Genomic DNA, 15203 nt, shown 5'->3' with positions numbered 1-15203 from the left:
AAGCTGTATGTCTAAGACACATTTGCTGTACAGATGTTTCCTAGGACAGCCTGGAATGAATGCATAAATGTCAGAAAATGTTTTAGATGGAGCAAGTAAAAGACATTATTTGGGCAAAAGAAACCTGTCATGTAGTGGCAAAGACTGCATGTTATACTGACTATGAGCTATGGGCCTCTCTTCAAGCCTCTGCCATTTTCACCTAGAAGTCTGGTTTTGACTGGTTGATGACTGTTCTCGATGTCTGTTAACTCTGCATCTTTCATTTGTTTTAACTGTTGAAATTTAGACACCTCCAACTTTGCCTTCAGGTGTTATGCATCCAGCCATGTATGGTTTAACTGAGTTGAGGGATGCACTGTCGTGACTATTGTGAGCTGTTTTGTTTCTTTGATGCAGTGCAGTGCACACAGAGAGGGGAAGGATGGTCTGCAGATGATGCAGAATTTTATATGAGGCATTTGTGGAAAGTTCAAAAATTCTCCCTGGGATTGTTCATACCTTTTGGCTTAAGTATTTACAAAAGCACATTTTATACTCTGAATGTACAGTAACACATAGTAAATCATAATAAAAATAATAAAAACCTTTACCAAAACAACCTGCATACCACTGCAACAGACTTCTTCACCCATGGACAGATAATGAGTGAACAAACACCACATGACAGATATTAGTCATGCTGCTTAATGAATAACTGGTGATGAGTACAATACCTGTGTGGAATGGCTGTAATATGTTCAAGGAAAAATACGCATTTGGATCATCTGTTTTTCACTGAGGTGCCTGCAGTGCTCGAGAGAAATGTCTTCATCAGGAAGAAGCCTAAGTATTTCAACAGTTTTTCTTGACTGCCTTGTTCCTCAGCCATCCATAGTAGTCACTGGATGATGAAACATTTTTCCTTCAAAATGTTTTAGAAAGAAATACTCTGGCCTTCTCTTTCTGTTCCACCATGACCTCACTGGTAGTGCCAGAAGCTTTATGGCAGTCCTTCATGCTGACATTCATGTCAGTGATCTAAGCATTTCAGAATACAGCTCTACAAAAAAAGACTGACTTGTACAATGTCAGTCCTAGACTGGCTTTTACCACCATGATACCCGGAGGACATTACTCTTCTAGATAATATGCTCAGGGATAGCTGAGCACCATGGTAACAGAGTCAGTGAATATGCAACAATCTGTTATTTTGTTAGATAAAACATCACTGTCAAGTCTTATTTTTGGGTTATTAAGAAGGAATTAAATTTTATTTGTGTATAGTAATATGGATGAATGTTTGCACATTGTCTTGAGACTTGTTTCCCACACCAGTTTAATTTAACTTTTATCAATCTGGTGTCATGTAGTGCATGCAATGCATACCTTCCTCAATGTTAGTACCTGACTGTGGCAGTGCTGGATTACAGGGGGGAATTCAAGGAGCTGTTAGCCTCCCCCATCTCCCAGCTGGGTTGCACAGCTGTGTCTGTGTGCCAGGTTGTGCAATGAAGGGCCTTGTATGTGACTGGGCAGCTCCCAAATCCAGACTGGGCTCCCTTCCATGCACGGTGTGTAGCACTCACGTTTTGTTAGTCAACATGCCGGAAGAGCTGTTCCCACCTAACTCTTACCTTTATAGAAAAAAATCAGCACATTAATTTTGGCAGTGGGAAAGCAGAGGGAGGGTTGATGGCTTTTTTTTTCCTTCTTGAGTGAATAGAGCCTCGTGGATAATAAATGAAGACAGCTATACACCAAAAAAACATTGAAAACGATCATATTTTTATCATCTGTTCTCCTGTTCCAAGCCCTGCAGCAACAGCTTGTGAGGTTAGATTGGTTCTTATCTAGGGAAAGAAAAGATTGAGTAAATAAGTGAGAGAGTTGGATACATGCAGTTAAAGGGGTATGGATTTGTAATATTTTTGTTTCCTATGGACATGAGTTGCTTTTGTTCTTGATGTCCTGGAATGAAAGAAGGGTCATGGCCTATGCAGTCTCTATGCATGTGCCTCTGCCTTATGTGTTTAAAGAAGTTTTGGAAGAGAAGACAAGAGTTCCTGGCATAGTGAACCACCAGAGCCCCTTAGCCTGTCACATGGTTCTTTGTGATCCCTCCTCTGTCACATATGGTATTGGGAAAGAAGACAGCAAAAGCTGAGCACTAACACCCACAGCTATCCTGCAAGTGAAGGGCTTGCAAAGCTCTTAGTGGCTTTTAACTTATCTTTTGTACTCTCTTAGACCTTCATCAGGAGAGGTGTTAAGAGAGTTTGGAGGAACTTGGATTTCAGTGTTACTGCCTTCCAGTGGTGCCTCCCACATGCCAAAACTCAGTGTAAAAGTAGCAAGCAAATCCAGGTGACTCACAGATATGACTCTTAGGAGGTAATTTGGTACAAAAGTGACTGGGTTAGAGCATCAGAAAAAAGTCCTCCTGATCTGGTGCTTCGGTCAACAGCAGGACTGCTGTCATTGCTCTAAGCATAGAAGCTTTTTGCAAGTCCTAACTTCCAGGTTTCATGGTGAACACCATGCTCTTGGCTCTCAGTGACTTTGTAGGGATGCATGTGTGCATGGTCACAGTCAATTGGAAGATAACCCATGACTGAGGTGGAAAAGCAAATCAGATGCTGGATATTTTCCTCCTGTTGTGTAGCACCTCAGCAGTACTCTGTTCATCATTCTGCCTCACAAGTGGAACACAGTCCAGGGAAAGCGAAGAAGCAGTGAGTGAAAGGAAGCAGACTCAAATTGCCCATGTTTCTGTTCTCCTTTGGGAGTTCATGGGGAGGTCTTGGTAACTCAGGTCAGACTCACAATGGTGCCAACAATGAGGTGTGGAGGAGGTCTGGCAGGAAGCAGAGTTGAGGGAAGGCACCGAGTATAAGAAGACAACTCCTAACTATATCTGTGCATCTGCAAAAATCTCTGAAGCAGTTGGGAGAGAGAGAGAGACTATGGGGGAGGGAACACAGACCCCATCAAGATAAAGGGCTGTAGTGCTCTCTAAGGGCATCCAAACAGAGGTGAACATCCCAAGCCTTTTTGTTCATTCAACAGGACTATCTGAGGCTGAACATCCCCAGGGAATTCTGCATTGCCAACATGGGTTATAGAAACTAATGGTTAGCAGCCTGTTAGAGGTTTCACAACTCATTTCCTTTGAATATTAGTTATTTCTTTTGCCAAAGCAAGGCGAAAAAGGGAGGAGGAGGAAATAAAATCTAAATGGGTTAGTTAATTTATTTTATAAGATCAAGTCAATAAGCAGATGGGTGAACTCTGCAGAGTGGCATTGCTTCAGTCAAAACAGAAAATTCAGCGCTTTCCCTGCATGTGTTTTTTTGCAAGATTTCTCTGGAACAAGGAAGTGTATGTGAATAATGGGACCAATCTGCAAACACTCATTCAGCTCAGCAGCCATGAACTCTCACTGACTGTGTGTACTTGTCACAACAAAGTTACAGTGAAGCCTGGCTCTTAGGTCTGCTTCATATTCTACCTTTGCTTCACTACTCCCTACTCTCAGCCCCAATCTTTTGCAATTCAGTGACAATCAGAGTTAATAAAGGTGTGTCTGTGATCCTATAGAGCAATTTGCATCATCATCTTTTCTGATGAAATTTTCACAGGGGAAGGAGGAGCAGCAGCATTTTGTCCAAGTAAAGGTTGCCCTGGCAATATACCAAGAAGCCTGAAGCCCTTAATTTTCCTAAGAGAGATTTGATTACCATGGCCCATATCTGAGTGCAGAAATGTGTCCTGCAGAAACTACACTCCCCCGCCCCTTCACTCCCCCTTTTCCAAGATAAGTCCAAAAGTAGTCTGGAGCTTACAGTCTTGCATTACTGCTGCTGTGTCACAAGCACATGGGGAAGCTTGGGCTGCCTTGCTGAAGTTTTTGTACTAGGTATACAACGGATCACAGATCTGCCTCTGCCCTACCAAAACCATCATTTTTCATAGCTGGGTTGAAGAAACTGCTGCTTTCACGAGACAAAAGTGGCCAGGACCTGCCAGTTGACATTAACCGTGTTGTATGTTTCTTCAATGTGTGTCTATTATAAACAAATGGCAGTACAACTTCCATTTTGACTAAAGGAACTGATAATCGACAAATAAGTAATGTCTAAGCCACATAAATAAATGAGCTGTTGGAGAAGTCTTTCTTCTGCTGTGCTGCCTAGTGCAAATACAGCAGCCTTGCTTAATAAAGGAGGCCTCATTTACTTCTGGGCTTGTCTCAACACTAGTCTTTTACAAGCACTTTGGACAAGATCATTAATCCTGCATGTATCAGCTGAAGACATGCTTCCCAAATTTTGTTCTAATGCTGAGAAAAGCCCTAGTTACACAATTATAGCTTAACTAACAAATATCTATTCTCAGCAGTGGGAAGTGAGTTATTTTGCAGCTATCAGAGTGTACAAATGCCTTGTATGACATTTAGAGAGATTAAATTCCTTTGCCTCTCTTTATACCTGGACTGCTTGTAGGGCATGCTGCTTGGAAGACGTGGGAAGATTACAATTGGAATATCTATTATCATGATAATGTGTGGAAATCTGGCAGCTGTTAACAGAGCAGTGTGGTAAGGACATTGCTGGGGTTCATAGGTAAAGAAGAGAGGGAATTTTGATCTTTGTCATTAGGACAGAAGAGTGGGAGAAGCTGCTGTGGTGCCTCACTGGCGAGACACACTGTGGAGGCTGCTACTGCCATAAGCTGGGCACTGGAAAGGAAGGGTGGGATGGAGCCTACAGGAAGCATTGTGCAGGCTGGCTACCATGGGAGGCCTTTGCTGGCCATATTGTGGGCAACAGGGCCATGGTGATACACCAGCAACACGTACTCCAGCTATCATTTTTATTTTCCAGAAACAAGTTGGCTTTCCTGCCTGGGGTGACTAAACTAAAATGTTTTTTCCCATTGAATCTTGATGCAAACTCATCTGTTTTTGAACAGAGATCGCGAGTTTTAAGATCCAATTCAAGTCTGAACCTTTCCTTGTGGTCCCCACTGTGTGGAGAATTCCTCTGAGTCTGGCAGTTTTCCATATTAGAAATCTAATAAAGTTTACATTGATCGTGGCTTGGACATTAAGCTTGAATCTGGTCCTGTGTGGATAGAAGTATTGAATATCTTCAAACAATGGTGCAGAGAGAGAAAGAAAGGAAAAATGAAAAGGCTTGAATAATATAAAATATAAAAGATAATATAAAAGATGGGATCTAGCACTGCTAAGGAGGCAGATCAAATAACTTTTTCAGTTCAGCATAGGCTTTTCAGGACAGCTGAGTACCTACTTCAGGACCAGGGAGCAGAGGTAGGGAAGAGCTCACAGCAGCACCTTGACAGCTTGCCAATGCACACGCTAGCAATACACACCTTTTGGTTAGTCCCTGCAGTGAATTATGTTTTCAGTTGTACCTTGGAGAGTGGATAGCAAATAACTTTAGACTGTAACACTGTCCAATCTGTTCCCCCATATGCACTCTTTTTCCAAAGAATACACTGTACTGTGCAGTAATGAGTGCGTTCAAATAACAATGGAAAGAATGACTCTGATATTCTCCTGAACTAATTTCAAAGCTGCATATCCAGTTCTCTGCCTTTTTTGGTCAGTCTCTTTACACCATTTATGCCTGCTTCTAAACAGACTGAGTAGGAGAAGAGATTCCAGCACACCTGATCCAACTTTTTAACTCAGATCCACAGAAAGGCAGACATTACACAGCCATAGAGTTAGAAAATCAGTAGAGCTTTCCCTGCTCCCAGTACATTTTTATTTCTTAAAACTTAAATGCAAATTCTGTGTTGGTAGGGTAGATAACACTAATTGTGGGAGGTTACGCATGAACTGGAATGCACAACACAAAAAATCCTATCTTTCTGTAAGATTAAGTATTGTCTCACATATGGGAGGCAATATATCAGAACTCACAAATCCTCTTTTAGGCACCTGTAAAAAAACCACTGAAACCAACATGGGCCACCTGTGGCATGCAAAGAAAGCCCTCAGCTGAAACAGTCACATTCACAAAGCTGAGCTATGAAGTCGTCTATAATAGAAAGTCCTCCGAACTCTGAAGATTTATTGTTCTTCTGGGAGTAGTTTTAGGTACATAACTTATTCCCATTGAACTCTGGCAGTTTCTCATACCCTGGTTCTTCTCCCAGTATCTTCTCTATGGCTAGTCTTGCAGCCAGCTTGTTTTCTAGCTGCATAAGCTGCCTCTGCTGTAATATCAACACTTGCTGGGCCAACAGGGAAGAGAGTGGAATCAGATACATATATAGGATAACAATAGTGATACTACTAGTATATTCTTTATTCCTTGTAATGACTTTCTCCCTGAAGGACTGCGCAGAACGATACTGGGTGAATTTCTACCCTGTGTTTCTACAATACCTGACTTCTACTTAATGCTCAGGTTGGCTCTAAGTGGGAAATAATCTTGTAATACTTCTGCTCATAGGCAAATTTTGATTAAAGACAATGAAAGATTACTTGGGAAGAGTGAGGGTATTTTTTTCTTCTTCTTCTCACTGTGCAAAGGACCGCTGAAGCCATTTTGCCTACTGAACTATAAAGACAAAGAAAGGTTGCAACTAATGCGAGGGAAAGGTTTTACATCATCACTCTGTCCTGTTTGAGGGATCCATCTCCATACATTTTTCATGCTTGGACAGTGCAGTTTCTATTCAGAAATAGTCTTGCTTGAGTGTCTGCCTTGTGCAGTGATAGTTAATAGAGCACTGTGTCATAGATGGTGCCTGGCACAGGGCATTGCTGTCCTGTGAAAGGGCTCAGCTGAGCACGGGGGCTGTGAGGACATCGGTGAAGGCTCCCAAGTGCACTTGCTGAACCAAATATACTGCTTAAAAAATTGTGTCTTGGAATAAGACAAGTAAAAAGCAACGAGCTTCACATTGGAAAAGAGACAGCCCAATTATACCTTCAGAAATTCCATTTATGTAGGAGATGGATAAAAGCCCTTCATACATCTAAAATCCTCCAACTATTGCAGACAGACAGATTCCTATTAACCATTGTCCCAGATGTATTTCAGCTGCAATACAAAACAAGTCTGGCTCAACTCTTTGCAGACTTCTGAACTGTCAAAAGCCTGGAACAGCGAGACTCTGGAGCGATTGCATCACGTGAGAGGGGAGGAGGTCAGAGGGAATCATCATTTGGGAATGCATGCCCACATCTCGGCTCCTAATCCTGGTCTGACACTGGGCATGTCGGATCACGCACGGAGGAGATGCACAGGGCATGCCGCTGCTGGCAGGTGCGTGCTGCCTAACAAGGTAGCTTTGAATGCTGGCCCCTGCAGGTTCTCCTCCACCTGCTCCAGCCCCAGGCTGGAGAGCTTCCCCTCTGCAGCCGCAGTGCTGGCAACAGCTCCTACCCTGGGGATTGCTACTGCAGGGATGGGCACAGGAGAATGGTGTTGCTGCAGGGATGAGTGCAGGAGAATGGTGTTGCTGCAGGGATGGGCACAGGAGGATGGTGCTGCTGCAGGGATGAGTGCAGGAGAATGGTGCTACTGGAAGGGATGGGCAGAGGAGGATGCTACTGGAAGTGGAGGAGTGGTAGCAGAGGAAATCACTCAAACTGCCTCAGGCTGAGCAGGACTTCTCTTGGCATTACCAAAAGATCCTGCCATTACCTTCATAACTGCAGAAATACTAACCAAGGCTGACTTTTCCTTTTAGAAATAAAGAAATTTCTCCAGTGAACTATGTATTTCTTGGATGTTATTTAGCTTGCCAAATGGCTGTAACCTGTCAGCTTTTAGTTTCTTCCTACCAGATCAGCCCAAGGCCAAAAATGCTGTGTCTTTTATCTTATTACTGAAAGATTAGTTTCTGAATGCTTGATTAGAGAGATCCTGTTAAGAGAATCTGTTATATAGAGGTTACTAACCTCCTTGTAGCTTTCTCACAAAGCAAATGTGTCTTTTCCCGTAGAGAAACACTGAAATTATTAAGGGATTAGCATATGTTAAGGAACTTAAAAAAAAAAAGAATATAGCAAGAAGGTCAGAGAATACAGAAGTTCTTTGGGTTCCTGTGTTTTGCAGCCCAAAGTTCTGAAAAGCACTTCTGTTCAAGGACAGAAACTGAGGTTCTCTGTACTCTCAGAAGGATGTCAGCAATTGCAGAAGTGTGGAAGAGGAGAGGAAGTCTCATGGTGCCAGCTGAAGGAAGGAGCAGCAGTGACATGTGGAGTGCCCCTTCAACCAGCAATGAAAAGAGGAACCAGCAGCTCTGTCTCTAAGCCACCAGGTCTCTTTTCTGTGCTGGCAGGATGCTCCTCCCAGCCCCTGCTTCAATTTAAAATTGTCTTTCAGGGAGGTGAATTGAAATGCCCCAGGTGAGAACTAATTTGTATCATAGAAAATGAATGGAACCCATGAAGTCAGGGGAAAAAAAAAAAAACAAACCCAAAACCATTTTAAAACAGGTTGAGTTTCATTGCACTCACTTGTCTCTTGCTGAAGTTTAGATACATTCAGAACTGGAGTTTTGGGACAGACCCGTCTCTGTTGTCAACTCACCCTCCGTTGTTGTGGATTATTTATTAGAAAACAGTGTGCACAAGATATCACTCTAGGTGAAAATGTAGAAAAATTAGTTCTGAGTGCAGTGATTGCAATAACCACTCAAGCACTCAGATTCGAACTAGCTGGACTCATCAAGAACTCTTCAGCTATGGATAGCATATATTTCAGGAAGTTGGAAGTAGTACAAAGTAATCATGGACTGAAAAGGCTTTTGTCCTATTCTGAGGTGCAGAGCAGGATTTAGCCCAAAATACACTATCAGAAGCTCTTTGAATTAATGTAATAATAAAATATGGTGCTTTTATTTCTTTTACTTAATGGTCTCCAATTAATTTATAAGTACTATTTAGCACCAGCTACAGCTCTCAGTTGTGGGAATGTGTTTTCACAGGCAGCTGTGGTATGGTCGTGTGATTTACCCTGATTCACAAAATTTAAAAACAACAAAAACCAAAGAGTAAACAAAAGGAAGCAGGGACAGGGAAGCAAGAAAAGGGCCAAGAAATCAATCCACATTGGAATGAAAGTTTTGCCTCCTATTCCTGCTGGACAATATTCTCTGTCACCATCATTCTCACTAATTTATCTGACCAACAGGATGTCAAGTTACACACTCTCATGATTCTGTGCAATGTTATTTTTTACTTTTTTTTATTTACTTCCTATTTGACCACTCACCAGGTTTCCTCAGGGAGGGGTAATAAAGTCTACACTCAGAGAAGCCCAAACTATATTTTTGTACTCCTGGAACAATTTCTAAATTCAGTTCCTCCTCAAACATTAGAAAAGGCTATATCTGTCAACCCATCCCTTTTAATTTTCCCAAGCATTGGATGTTTGTGCAGTGCTTTACGTGCATATAATTGCAAAGACACAATTGAAATATGCTTAAAAAGATAGTTTTATAATACCTCTCTGTGTTGTTACTCAAGTGATGTTACTTCAGTTTCTGACTTGTCACAATATGTCACAGACCTATAGGAAATGCATGGGCCTTTTCACATGAGATAAAATTCATACAGGGAACTTTGTAACTTATAAGATGTTGAGAAATGTGCACCCATTAAAGTCCCTGACTAAGAAACCAGGGAAATGAGGGCAGCCCACTGGTTACTGTGAGAAAGATGCTCGTGCAGTTTCCCCACCCAGTAAAGGCTGGGTCTAAATGTTTGTTGTCAGTTGCTAGAGAGCCTGTAACTTGGCATTAGCCAGCGCTGATGTCAGGGCTTCAGGACTAATGCTGAACTAAGATCTTGTCAGCATTTATAGTTAACCATTTTATTACAGATTGATGGCACAAAGCAAACTTTAGTCAATGTTTACCTCTACTGTTAAAAGCAAGGAAAAGGGAAGAGAACAGTTAGTGACTTCAGGAGGGCTTGATAGCCAAAGACTAGTGTCCTTGTAAATCTGATAAATAACAGACTGTCCAAATTTTTGTAAGAGCTCCAAGGTTTCCTGTGGGATTCCTTTAGATAAGCATTTGAAGGGCGCTGGTTACTTCCGAAGGTATGTTCCTCTCTCAAGGTCCAGCATGTGGGGAGAAACAACTTTAAAACGAAAAGAAGGAACATATGGGGAGAAGCAGCTTTAGAAAAACCCTGAAAACCCAACAAACCAATTAGTACTTCTTTGCATAGAGGTAGACTGTCTACACTCCCAGAAGAAGCCCGCAGTCAGTGGATCTGTAAAGCAAGAGGAACAATTAGATAAGACAGTGGTGAGCAGAAACACAAAATGCAATGGAATTGAAAACCAAACAAACCCTGCCATATGCAACCTCCTGAGTCAGGGTCATGTCCTAAATACACAGTCTGAAAGTAGTGCATGTTGTATTTAAGTACCTAAATACACTCTTAATGCATACCTGTAAAATACTTTCCAGATCCAGCATAATATCCTTTTATGTACAATATGTTCCTTTAATAAGGAAGAGATGGCAATCCTGAACTTGCAGTCAGAGGTGCTTGTCATAAAGAAGGTTCCTGGAACCATCTCGGCTCAGGTTCAAAGGCTGCTCAAATGTTTAAGCTCAAACTAATCAAATTAAGTATGTTCTTGACAGATTATGTTCCCCCTTTCATAGGTCTCCCCTGAGGGATATTAGTCATAAACTCAGCAGAACACCTGCACTGCATCCACACAATTTGAGGTAGATGTTAAAATAATCTCCCACCTGAGCACACAAGTCTGGTAACTGTTCAACCAGTTATGCAATTTGTATGTGTAAATAATTTAGCATTCACAGATGGATTCCTATGTGTGTTATGGATAGTTAAGAGTGGAATCTGAAAGCCTTTCTATAGTATTTATTTCCCTTAATGGGATTTTATCACATCAAATTATAAATCTATGTGTTGAGATATATCTACATATAAAGATGCACAGAACATATCTGCCTGTGTTCAGTTCTGGAGCTGTAACAACACTTAGCCAACTGAGAATGTGATGGTAGAACTCCATACAAGTCTGTCTTTGCTTGTCACATTTTGGGAAAGTGAGCAGGACAGCAAGACTGGCAATTTTTTTTTTTTTCAAACTGTAGTGGCCTCTGAGGACAACTGATTTCATGGGCTCTGGTGTCGAGATTTCAGTTTTTAGATAATTTCAACTCTTGTGTTATTTTTTGGAATGCAAATCTTCAGGTTTTGCAATGTACTATTCACATTCTTTATTGTCAGTACTCAGAAAGGAAGTGTGTCACCAATCTCACTGGCTACTTACTGGCACTAAGTTGTTAGCAAAGTGTTGTATGTGTGCTCAGTTTCTGGCACTGGCCTTTTTTAATATTTTTTTTTCTTTAGAGAACAGGCAAACGCAGTTCTGACCTACGCAAATGAATGCAGAAAAATAAGGTGGCTTAAGGTTTAAGACTGCCAGCTCTGTCAGTATTATCAGTTGCTGTAGTATTTTACAAAATTAAAGTATTTTTGCATGATCAGTCCAGGGAAGAATTGAGTGGTAAAAATGATCAATACTTCACCTAATCTTACAGAATTCAATTTTCATCAATTTCTAATGAAAACAGAAACATCTTCCAGATATTCATACGTTAAAAATACATCTCTCACTCACATGTTTACAAAACTGTTTCCCAATATGATTTTTGGTTTCTAAATGGATGAGAATTCCAAGAAAGGTAATTTTAAAAGTTATCCTATACTTTGTATTTAGGGATCAGATAAAAGTTTGGGTAACAATAATGTCCCATTTAGACTTTTGAAATTCCTCACAGGAACCACAGAGCTACTACTAAGAGCCATGAATGTGACTTTGCTTATATGCCTGTAGGCATAGATTTATGTTATAGTATTATAGGTTTATATATTTGAATATTCCGTGTCAGATAAAAGAACATTAACCAGTGTAAGATGTTAGGAATTGATAAATCTCTTGACTAATCCTCTGGGGACGTCTCCCTCATACTGATCTGCTTTTGGATTAAATGAAATATGTTTACCTTAAATGCTATTCCAAAACACCTGTCAAGTCTTAATCTCAAAGATTCCCAGGAAATTTTGAGAAACCAAGAAAAAGAAAACAAACAACCCAAAATCTGCAATACTCTTCTTAAGTCATAACACAAAAATATTTCAGCACTTTTTCCTCTTGGAAAAAAAAGAGTAAAAGGATACCTCTGACTACATGGATTCTCTACCTTGTTTGTTTATTTTTTAGGAATAAAATATGAATAGAAATTTAAGAATGATAAAAAATTTAGAAAAGGTATCATACCAGTAAGCAGACACTTGTATAGGACATTAACAAAATAGAAATATGAAGCTGATCATGTGAAGTGATGGGGTCTCTTTTCTGCCTACTTAAAACTTGGTTTCTACTATGAAAATTTACATTTCTAATGCCCCATAAAGACTTCTTAGGTGAAAAAAGTCTTTGCTAAAGTGTTCATGTTTCCTTCTTTCCTATTTTCTCATGTTATTTAATCAGCCACTGATGGCAGTAATTCAAATAGAAATAAAAAGCTTACTATAAAACTTCCACAGAGTCCTTTAGTTAAACCAGTGTTAAAAAAGTAGCACTGAGAATTCCTTTCACTTCCAGAGCCTCAGGAGAATTAGAAAAACTATTATTTTCTCCTTGTAAATTGCTTTAACATCAGGGTATGTTACTTGAAAATTTCAACCCTAAAGAAGAAATTTTCAAAAATAATATTAACCCTGTCCACTAACTTTTGCAGCAGATGTGCTGTCACGGACATTCTCTGTGCTTTGCTGGTTTTAGGGGCTGCCCTTGTTTTTACCTGCTGCTGGAATATAACTTTATCATATGAATCTGCTGTGTTACAGTGCTGCTTCCTACCAGTGTATTCCTGTCTCATTTCTTTAATTACTGTCTACTGTTCATGCCATTTGCAATATGTGAATGAAAACAGAAACCAAGGCATGAAAGAAATTGGCAATATAGATTAAGTTACAAATCTGTAACCTCTTTTAGTGTCCTACTTCAAACTTTACTGCTCTCGTATGTATTTTATCTTGTTACAGTGATATGGTGGATTTGTCTTTACCGCCCTAAAAAGTAAATAAACTGGGAACCCTTTGGTGGTAAATCAATTGGGAATCCTTTGGTTAACTAAGTAGTAGGATCACTTTTTCAGGTTCAGCAAGTATTTTTCCATCCAGCTCTCTCTTCATAAACTCAAGATGTCTTTGACAGATAAAGTTATTAGTTTCTTTGTCATTTTCAGTGTGGACTGTTTAGCATTTTGGTCTGAGGTATGACTTTTGTCAGCGTAACTATATAGCTAAAACCTGTAGGAAAAATGTAGTTGAAAAGAGCAGATACACTGTTCTGCTTCTCATAAGGTAGTGAACTTCTCGCCTATAAACACTTCACTGTCAATGTATCTTCATCCTCAATTTAGAACATAGTTAGAACAGTACCATTTCTGGGTGGAAACATGACCCAAAGGGCTTTCATGGTTCTTTTTAAGCCCCGTTGGCTGTCCTGATTAATGTGGAGTTATAATTCCATTTGATAATGATACATTTAGTTTAAGAGTTTTCTTGGAAAAAAAATTTATTTAAAACATTAAGTTAATCTAAGATTAAATGCTTTGCTGCACAGGAATTTAGGTAATTGCTTAAGAGTTCTGATGAATCAGAACCCAGAGAGTAAATGAATAGCTACAGAGCTATTATAGCTACAAAAGCTCCATTTAGATTACACATTCTCAAGCTCAAGGACTACTGATATTTCAGCACAATGATTATTATACTGTATTTTTTTACCAGAAAATATTTAAAATGTTACCACACAAATATAAAATAGAAACCGTCTAAAAATGTTTATTATATTAATAATACATTATGCTATTATTACAGTATCCCCCCCATATGCTAGATGAACAGAATTCATAAAAGGGTATGCTTGTTCTGGAAAAGCAATTGTCTAAAGACAGAAAGAAAACAAGAAATATGAGGAGAGAAATAGTATATTTTAATCAGAAAATCTCTGTGAGGTGATGTGATGCTGAAACAAAGTGTGTCATTAACATACATAATTTTTACCTACTCAGGCCTCAGAAGAATATTTATGAAGGTTACTTCTAATTTTTCTTGTCATTTTTCCTTGCAAATGAATTTTTAGACAGTCTCCAAACACTATCAGAGTCAAATATTTTGAATAAAATATTTTGGGGCAAACTGTGTGTGAATATGACAAAAGGCGATTGTGAAAACAATAGTTGAGAGTAGTGAGAAACTTGCAATGTAAAAGGGTTTTATTAAAAAATATATACTCATAAACCCCAAAAAGTTCCACCTGAAGACTTTCAGTGCACTTCTGATAAAACGCAGGCTGGATCCACTGGGGATGTGCAGCTTGTTCTGAGTCCAGCCATTAGGTCTGGAACCAAGAGCTTGAGCTTCCCAGTCAATAGCTCTGTGTCAGTGCCACACTGCTGACTCGGTGTCTCACATTTATCCTCCAAGGCACCCAAATCCTCTGCTATCAGCCCTGCCTTGCCCACACGGGTTGTTTCAAAACCAGTGGTCCAAATGTTTCCTTGCTGCCTATCTCTGAGTGCTATTGCTGGGAATGTGGGAGTCTGTGTGAAATGAGGTCTCTCAGCTGGGAACAACTTCAGGATACCCAGAAGTGATGGGTGATTATCTTATACCACATCAGTATTCTCATCTAAATGCATGACACCTAATCATCCTTTAATTTAGGGTGCAGTATGGCATTGTAGCAGTCCTGTCACTGAAAGTTATGTTCATGCTTCTCAGAGCAGTTCCTTGTGTAAAGTTTCACTCAAACAGCTATAAAGGTATTAGGCAGGTTTAAGTCTTATATTTGTATAGAAACTGATGTTAACCTGATATAATCTGAGTGAACATAGCATTCTCTATTTGATTTAGCTTTAGTTAATTGCCTACTGACTTAAGCTAAATCCTTAAATCTACTCATAACTTCCTATATATCAGGGGGTAGTCTGTCTAATCATTATAGTTCTCTTTTCTGTAAAGTGACTTATAAGTTCAAAACTCTTTTTAGGAGTTACTTGCATGTTCAGGAACCTCAGACTTTTTGTAAGACATTAAAACTTAAGCTTATCTTGAAAATTGTATCAGTGGTCTTAAAATGGCAAGAGTCGCCATGTGCACTGTGCAACAT

Source organism: Sturnus vulgaris, chromosome 3, assembly GCF_052056855.1.
Source record: "Sturnus vulgaris isolate bStuVul1 chromosome 3, bStuVul1.hap1, whole genome shotgun sequence".
NCBI classification, from domain to species: Eukaryota; Metazoa; Chordata; class Aves; order Passeriformes; family Sturnidae; genus Sturnus; species Sturnus vulgaris.
The sequence above is the reverse complement of the archived record's forward strand: the minus strand, read 5'-3'. Positions refer to the sequence as shown.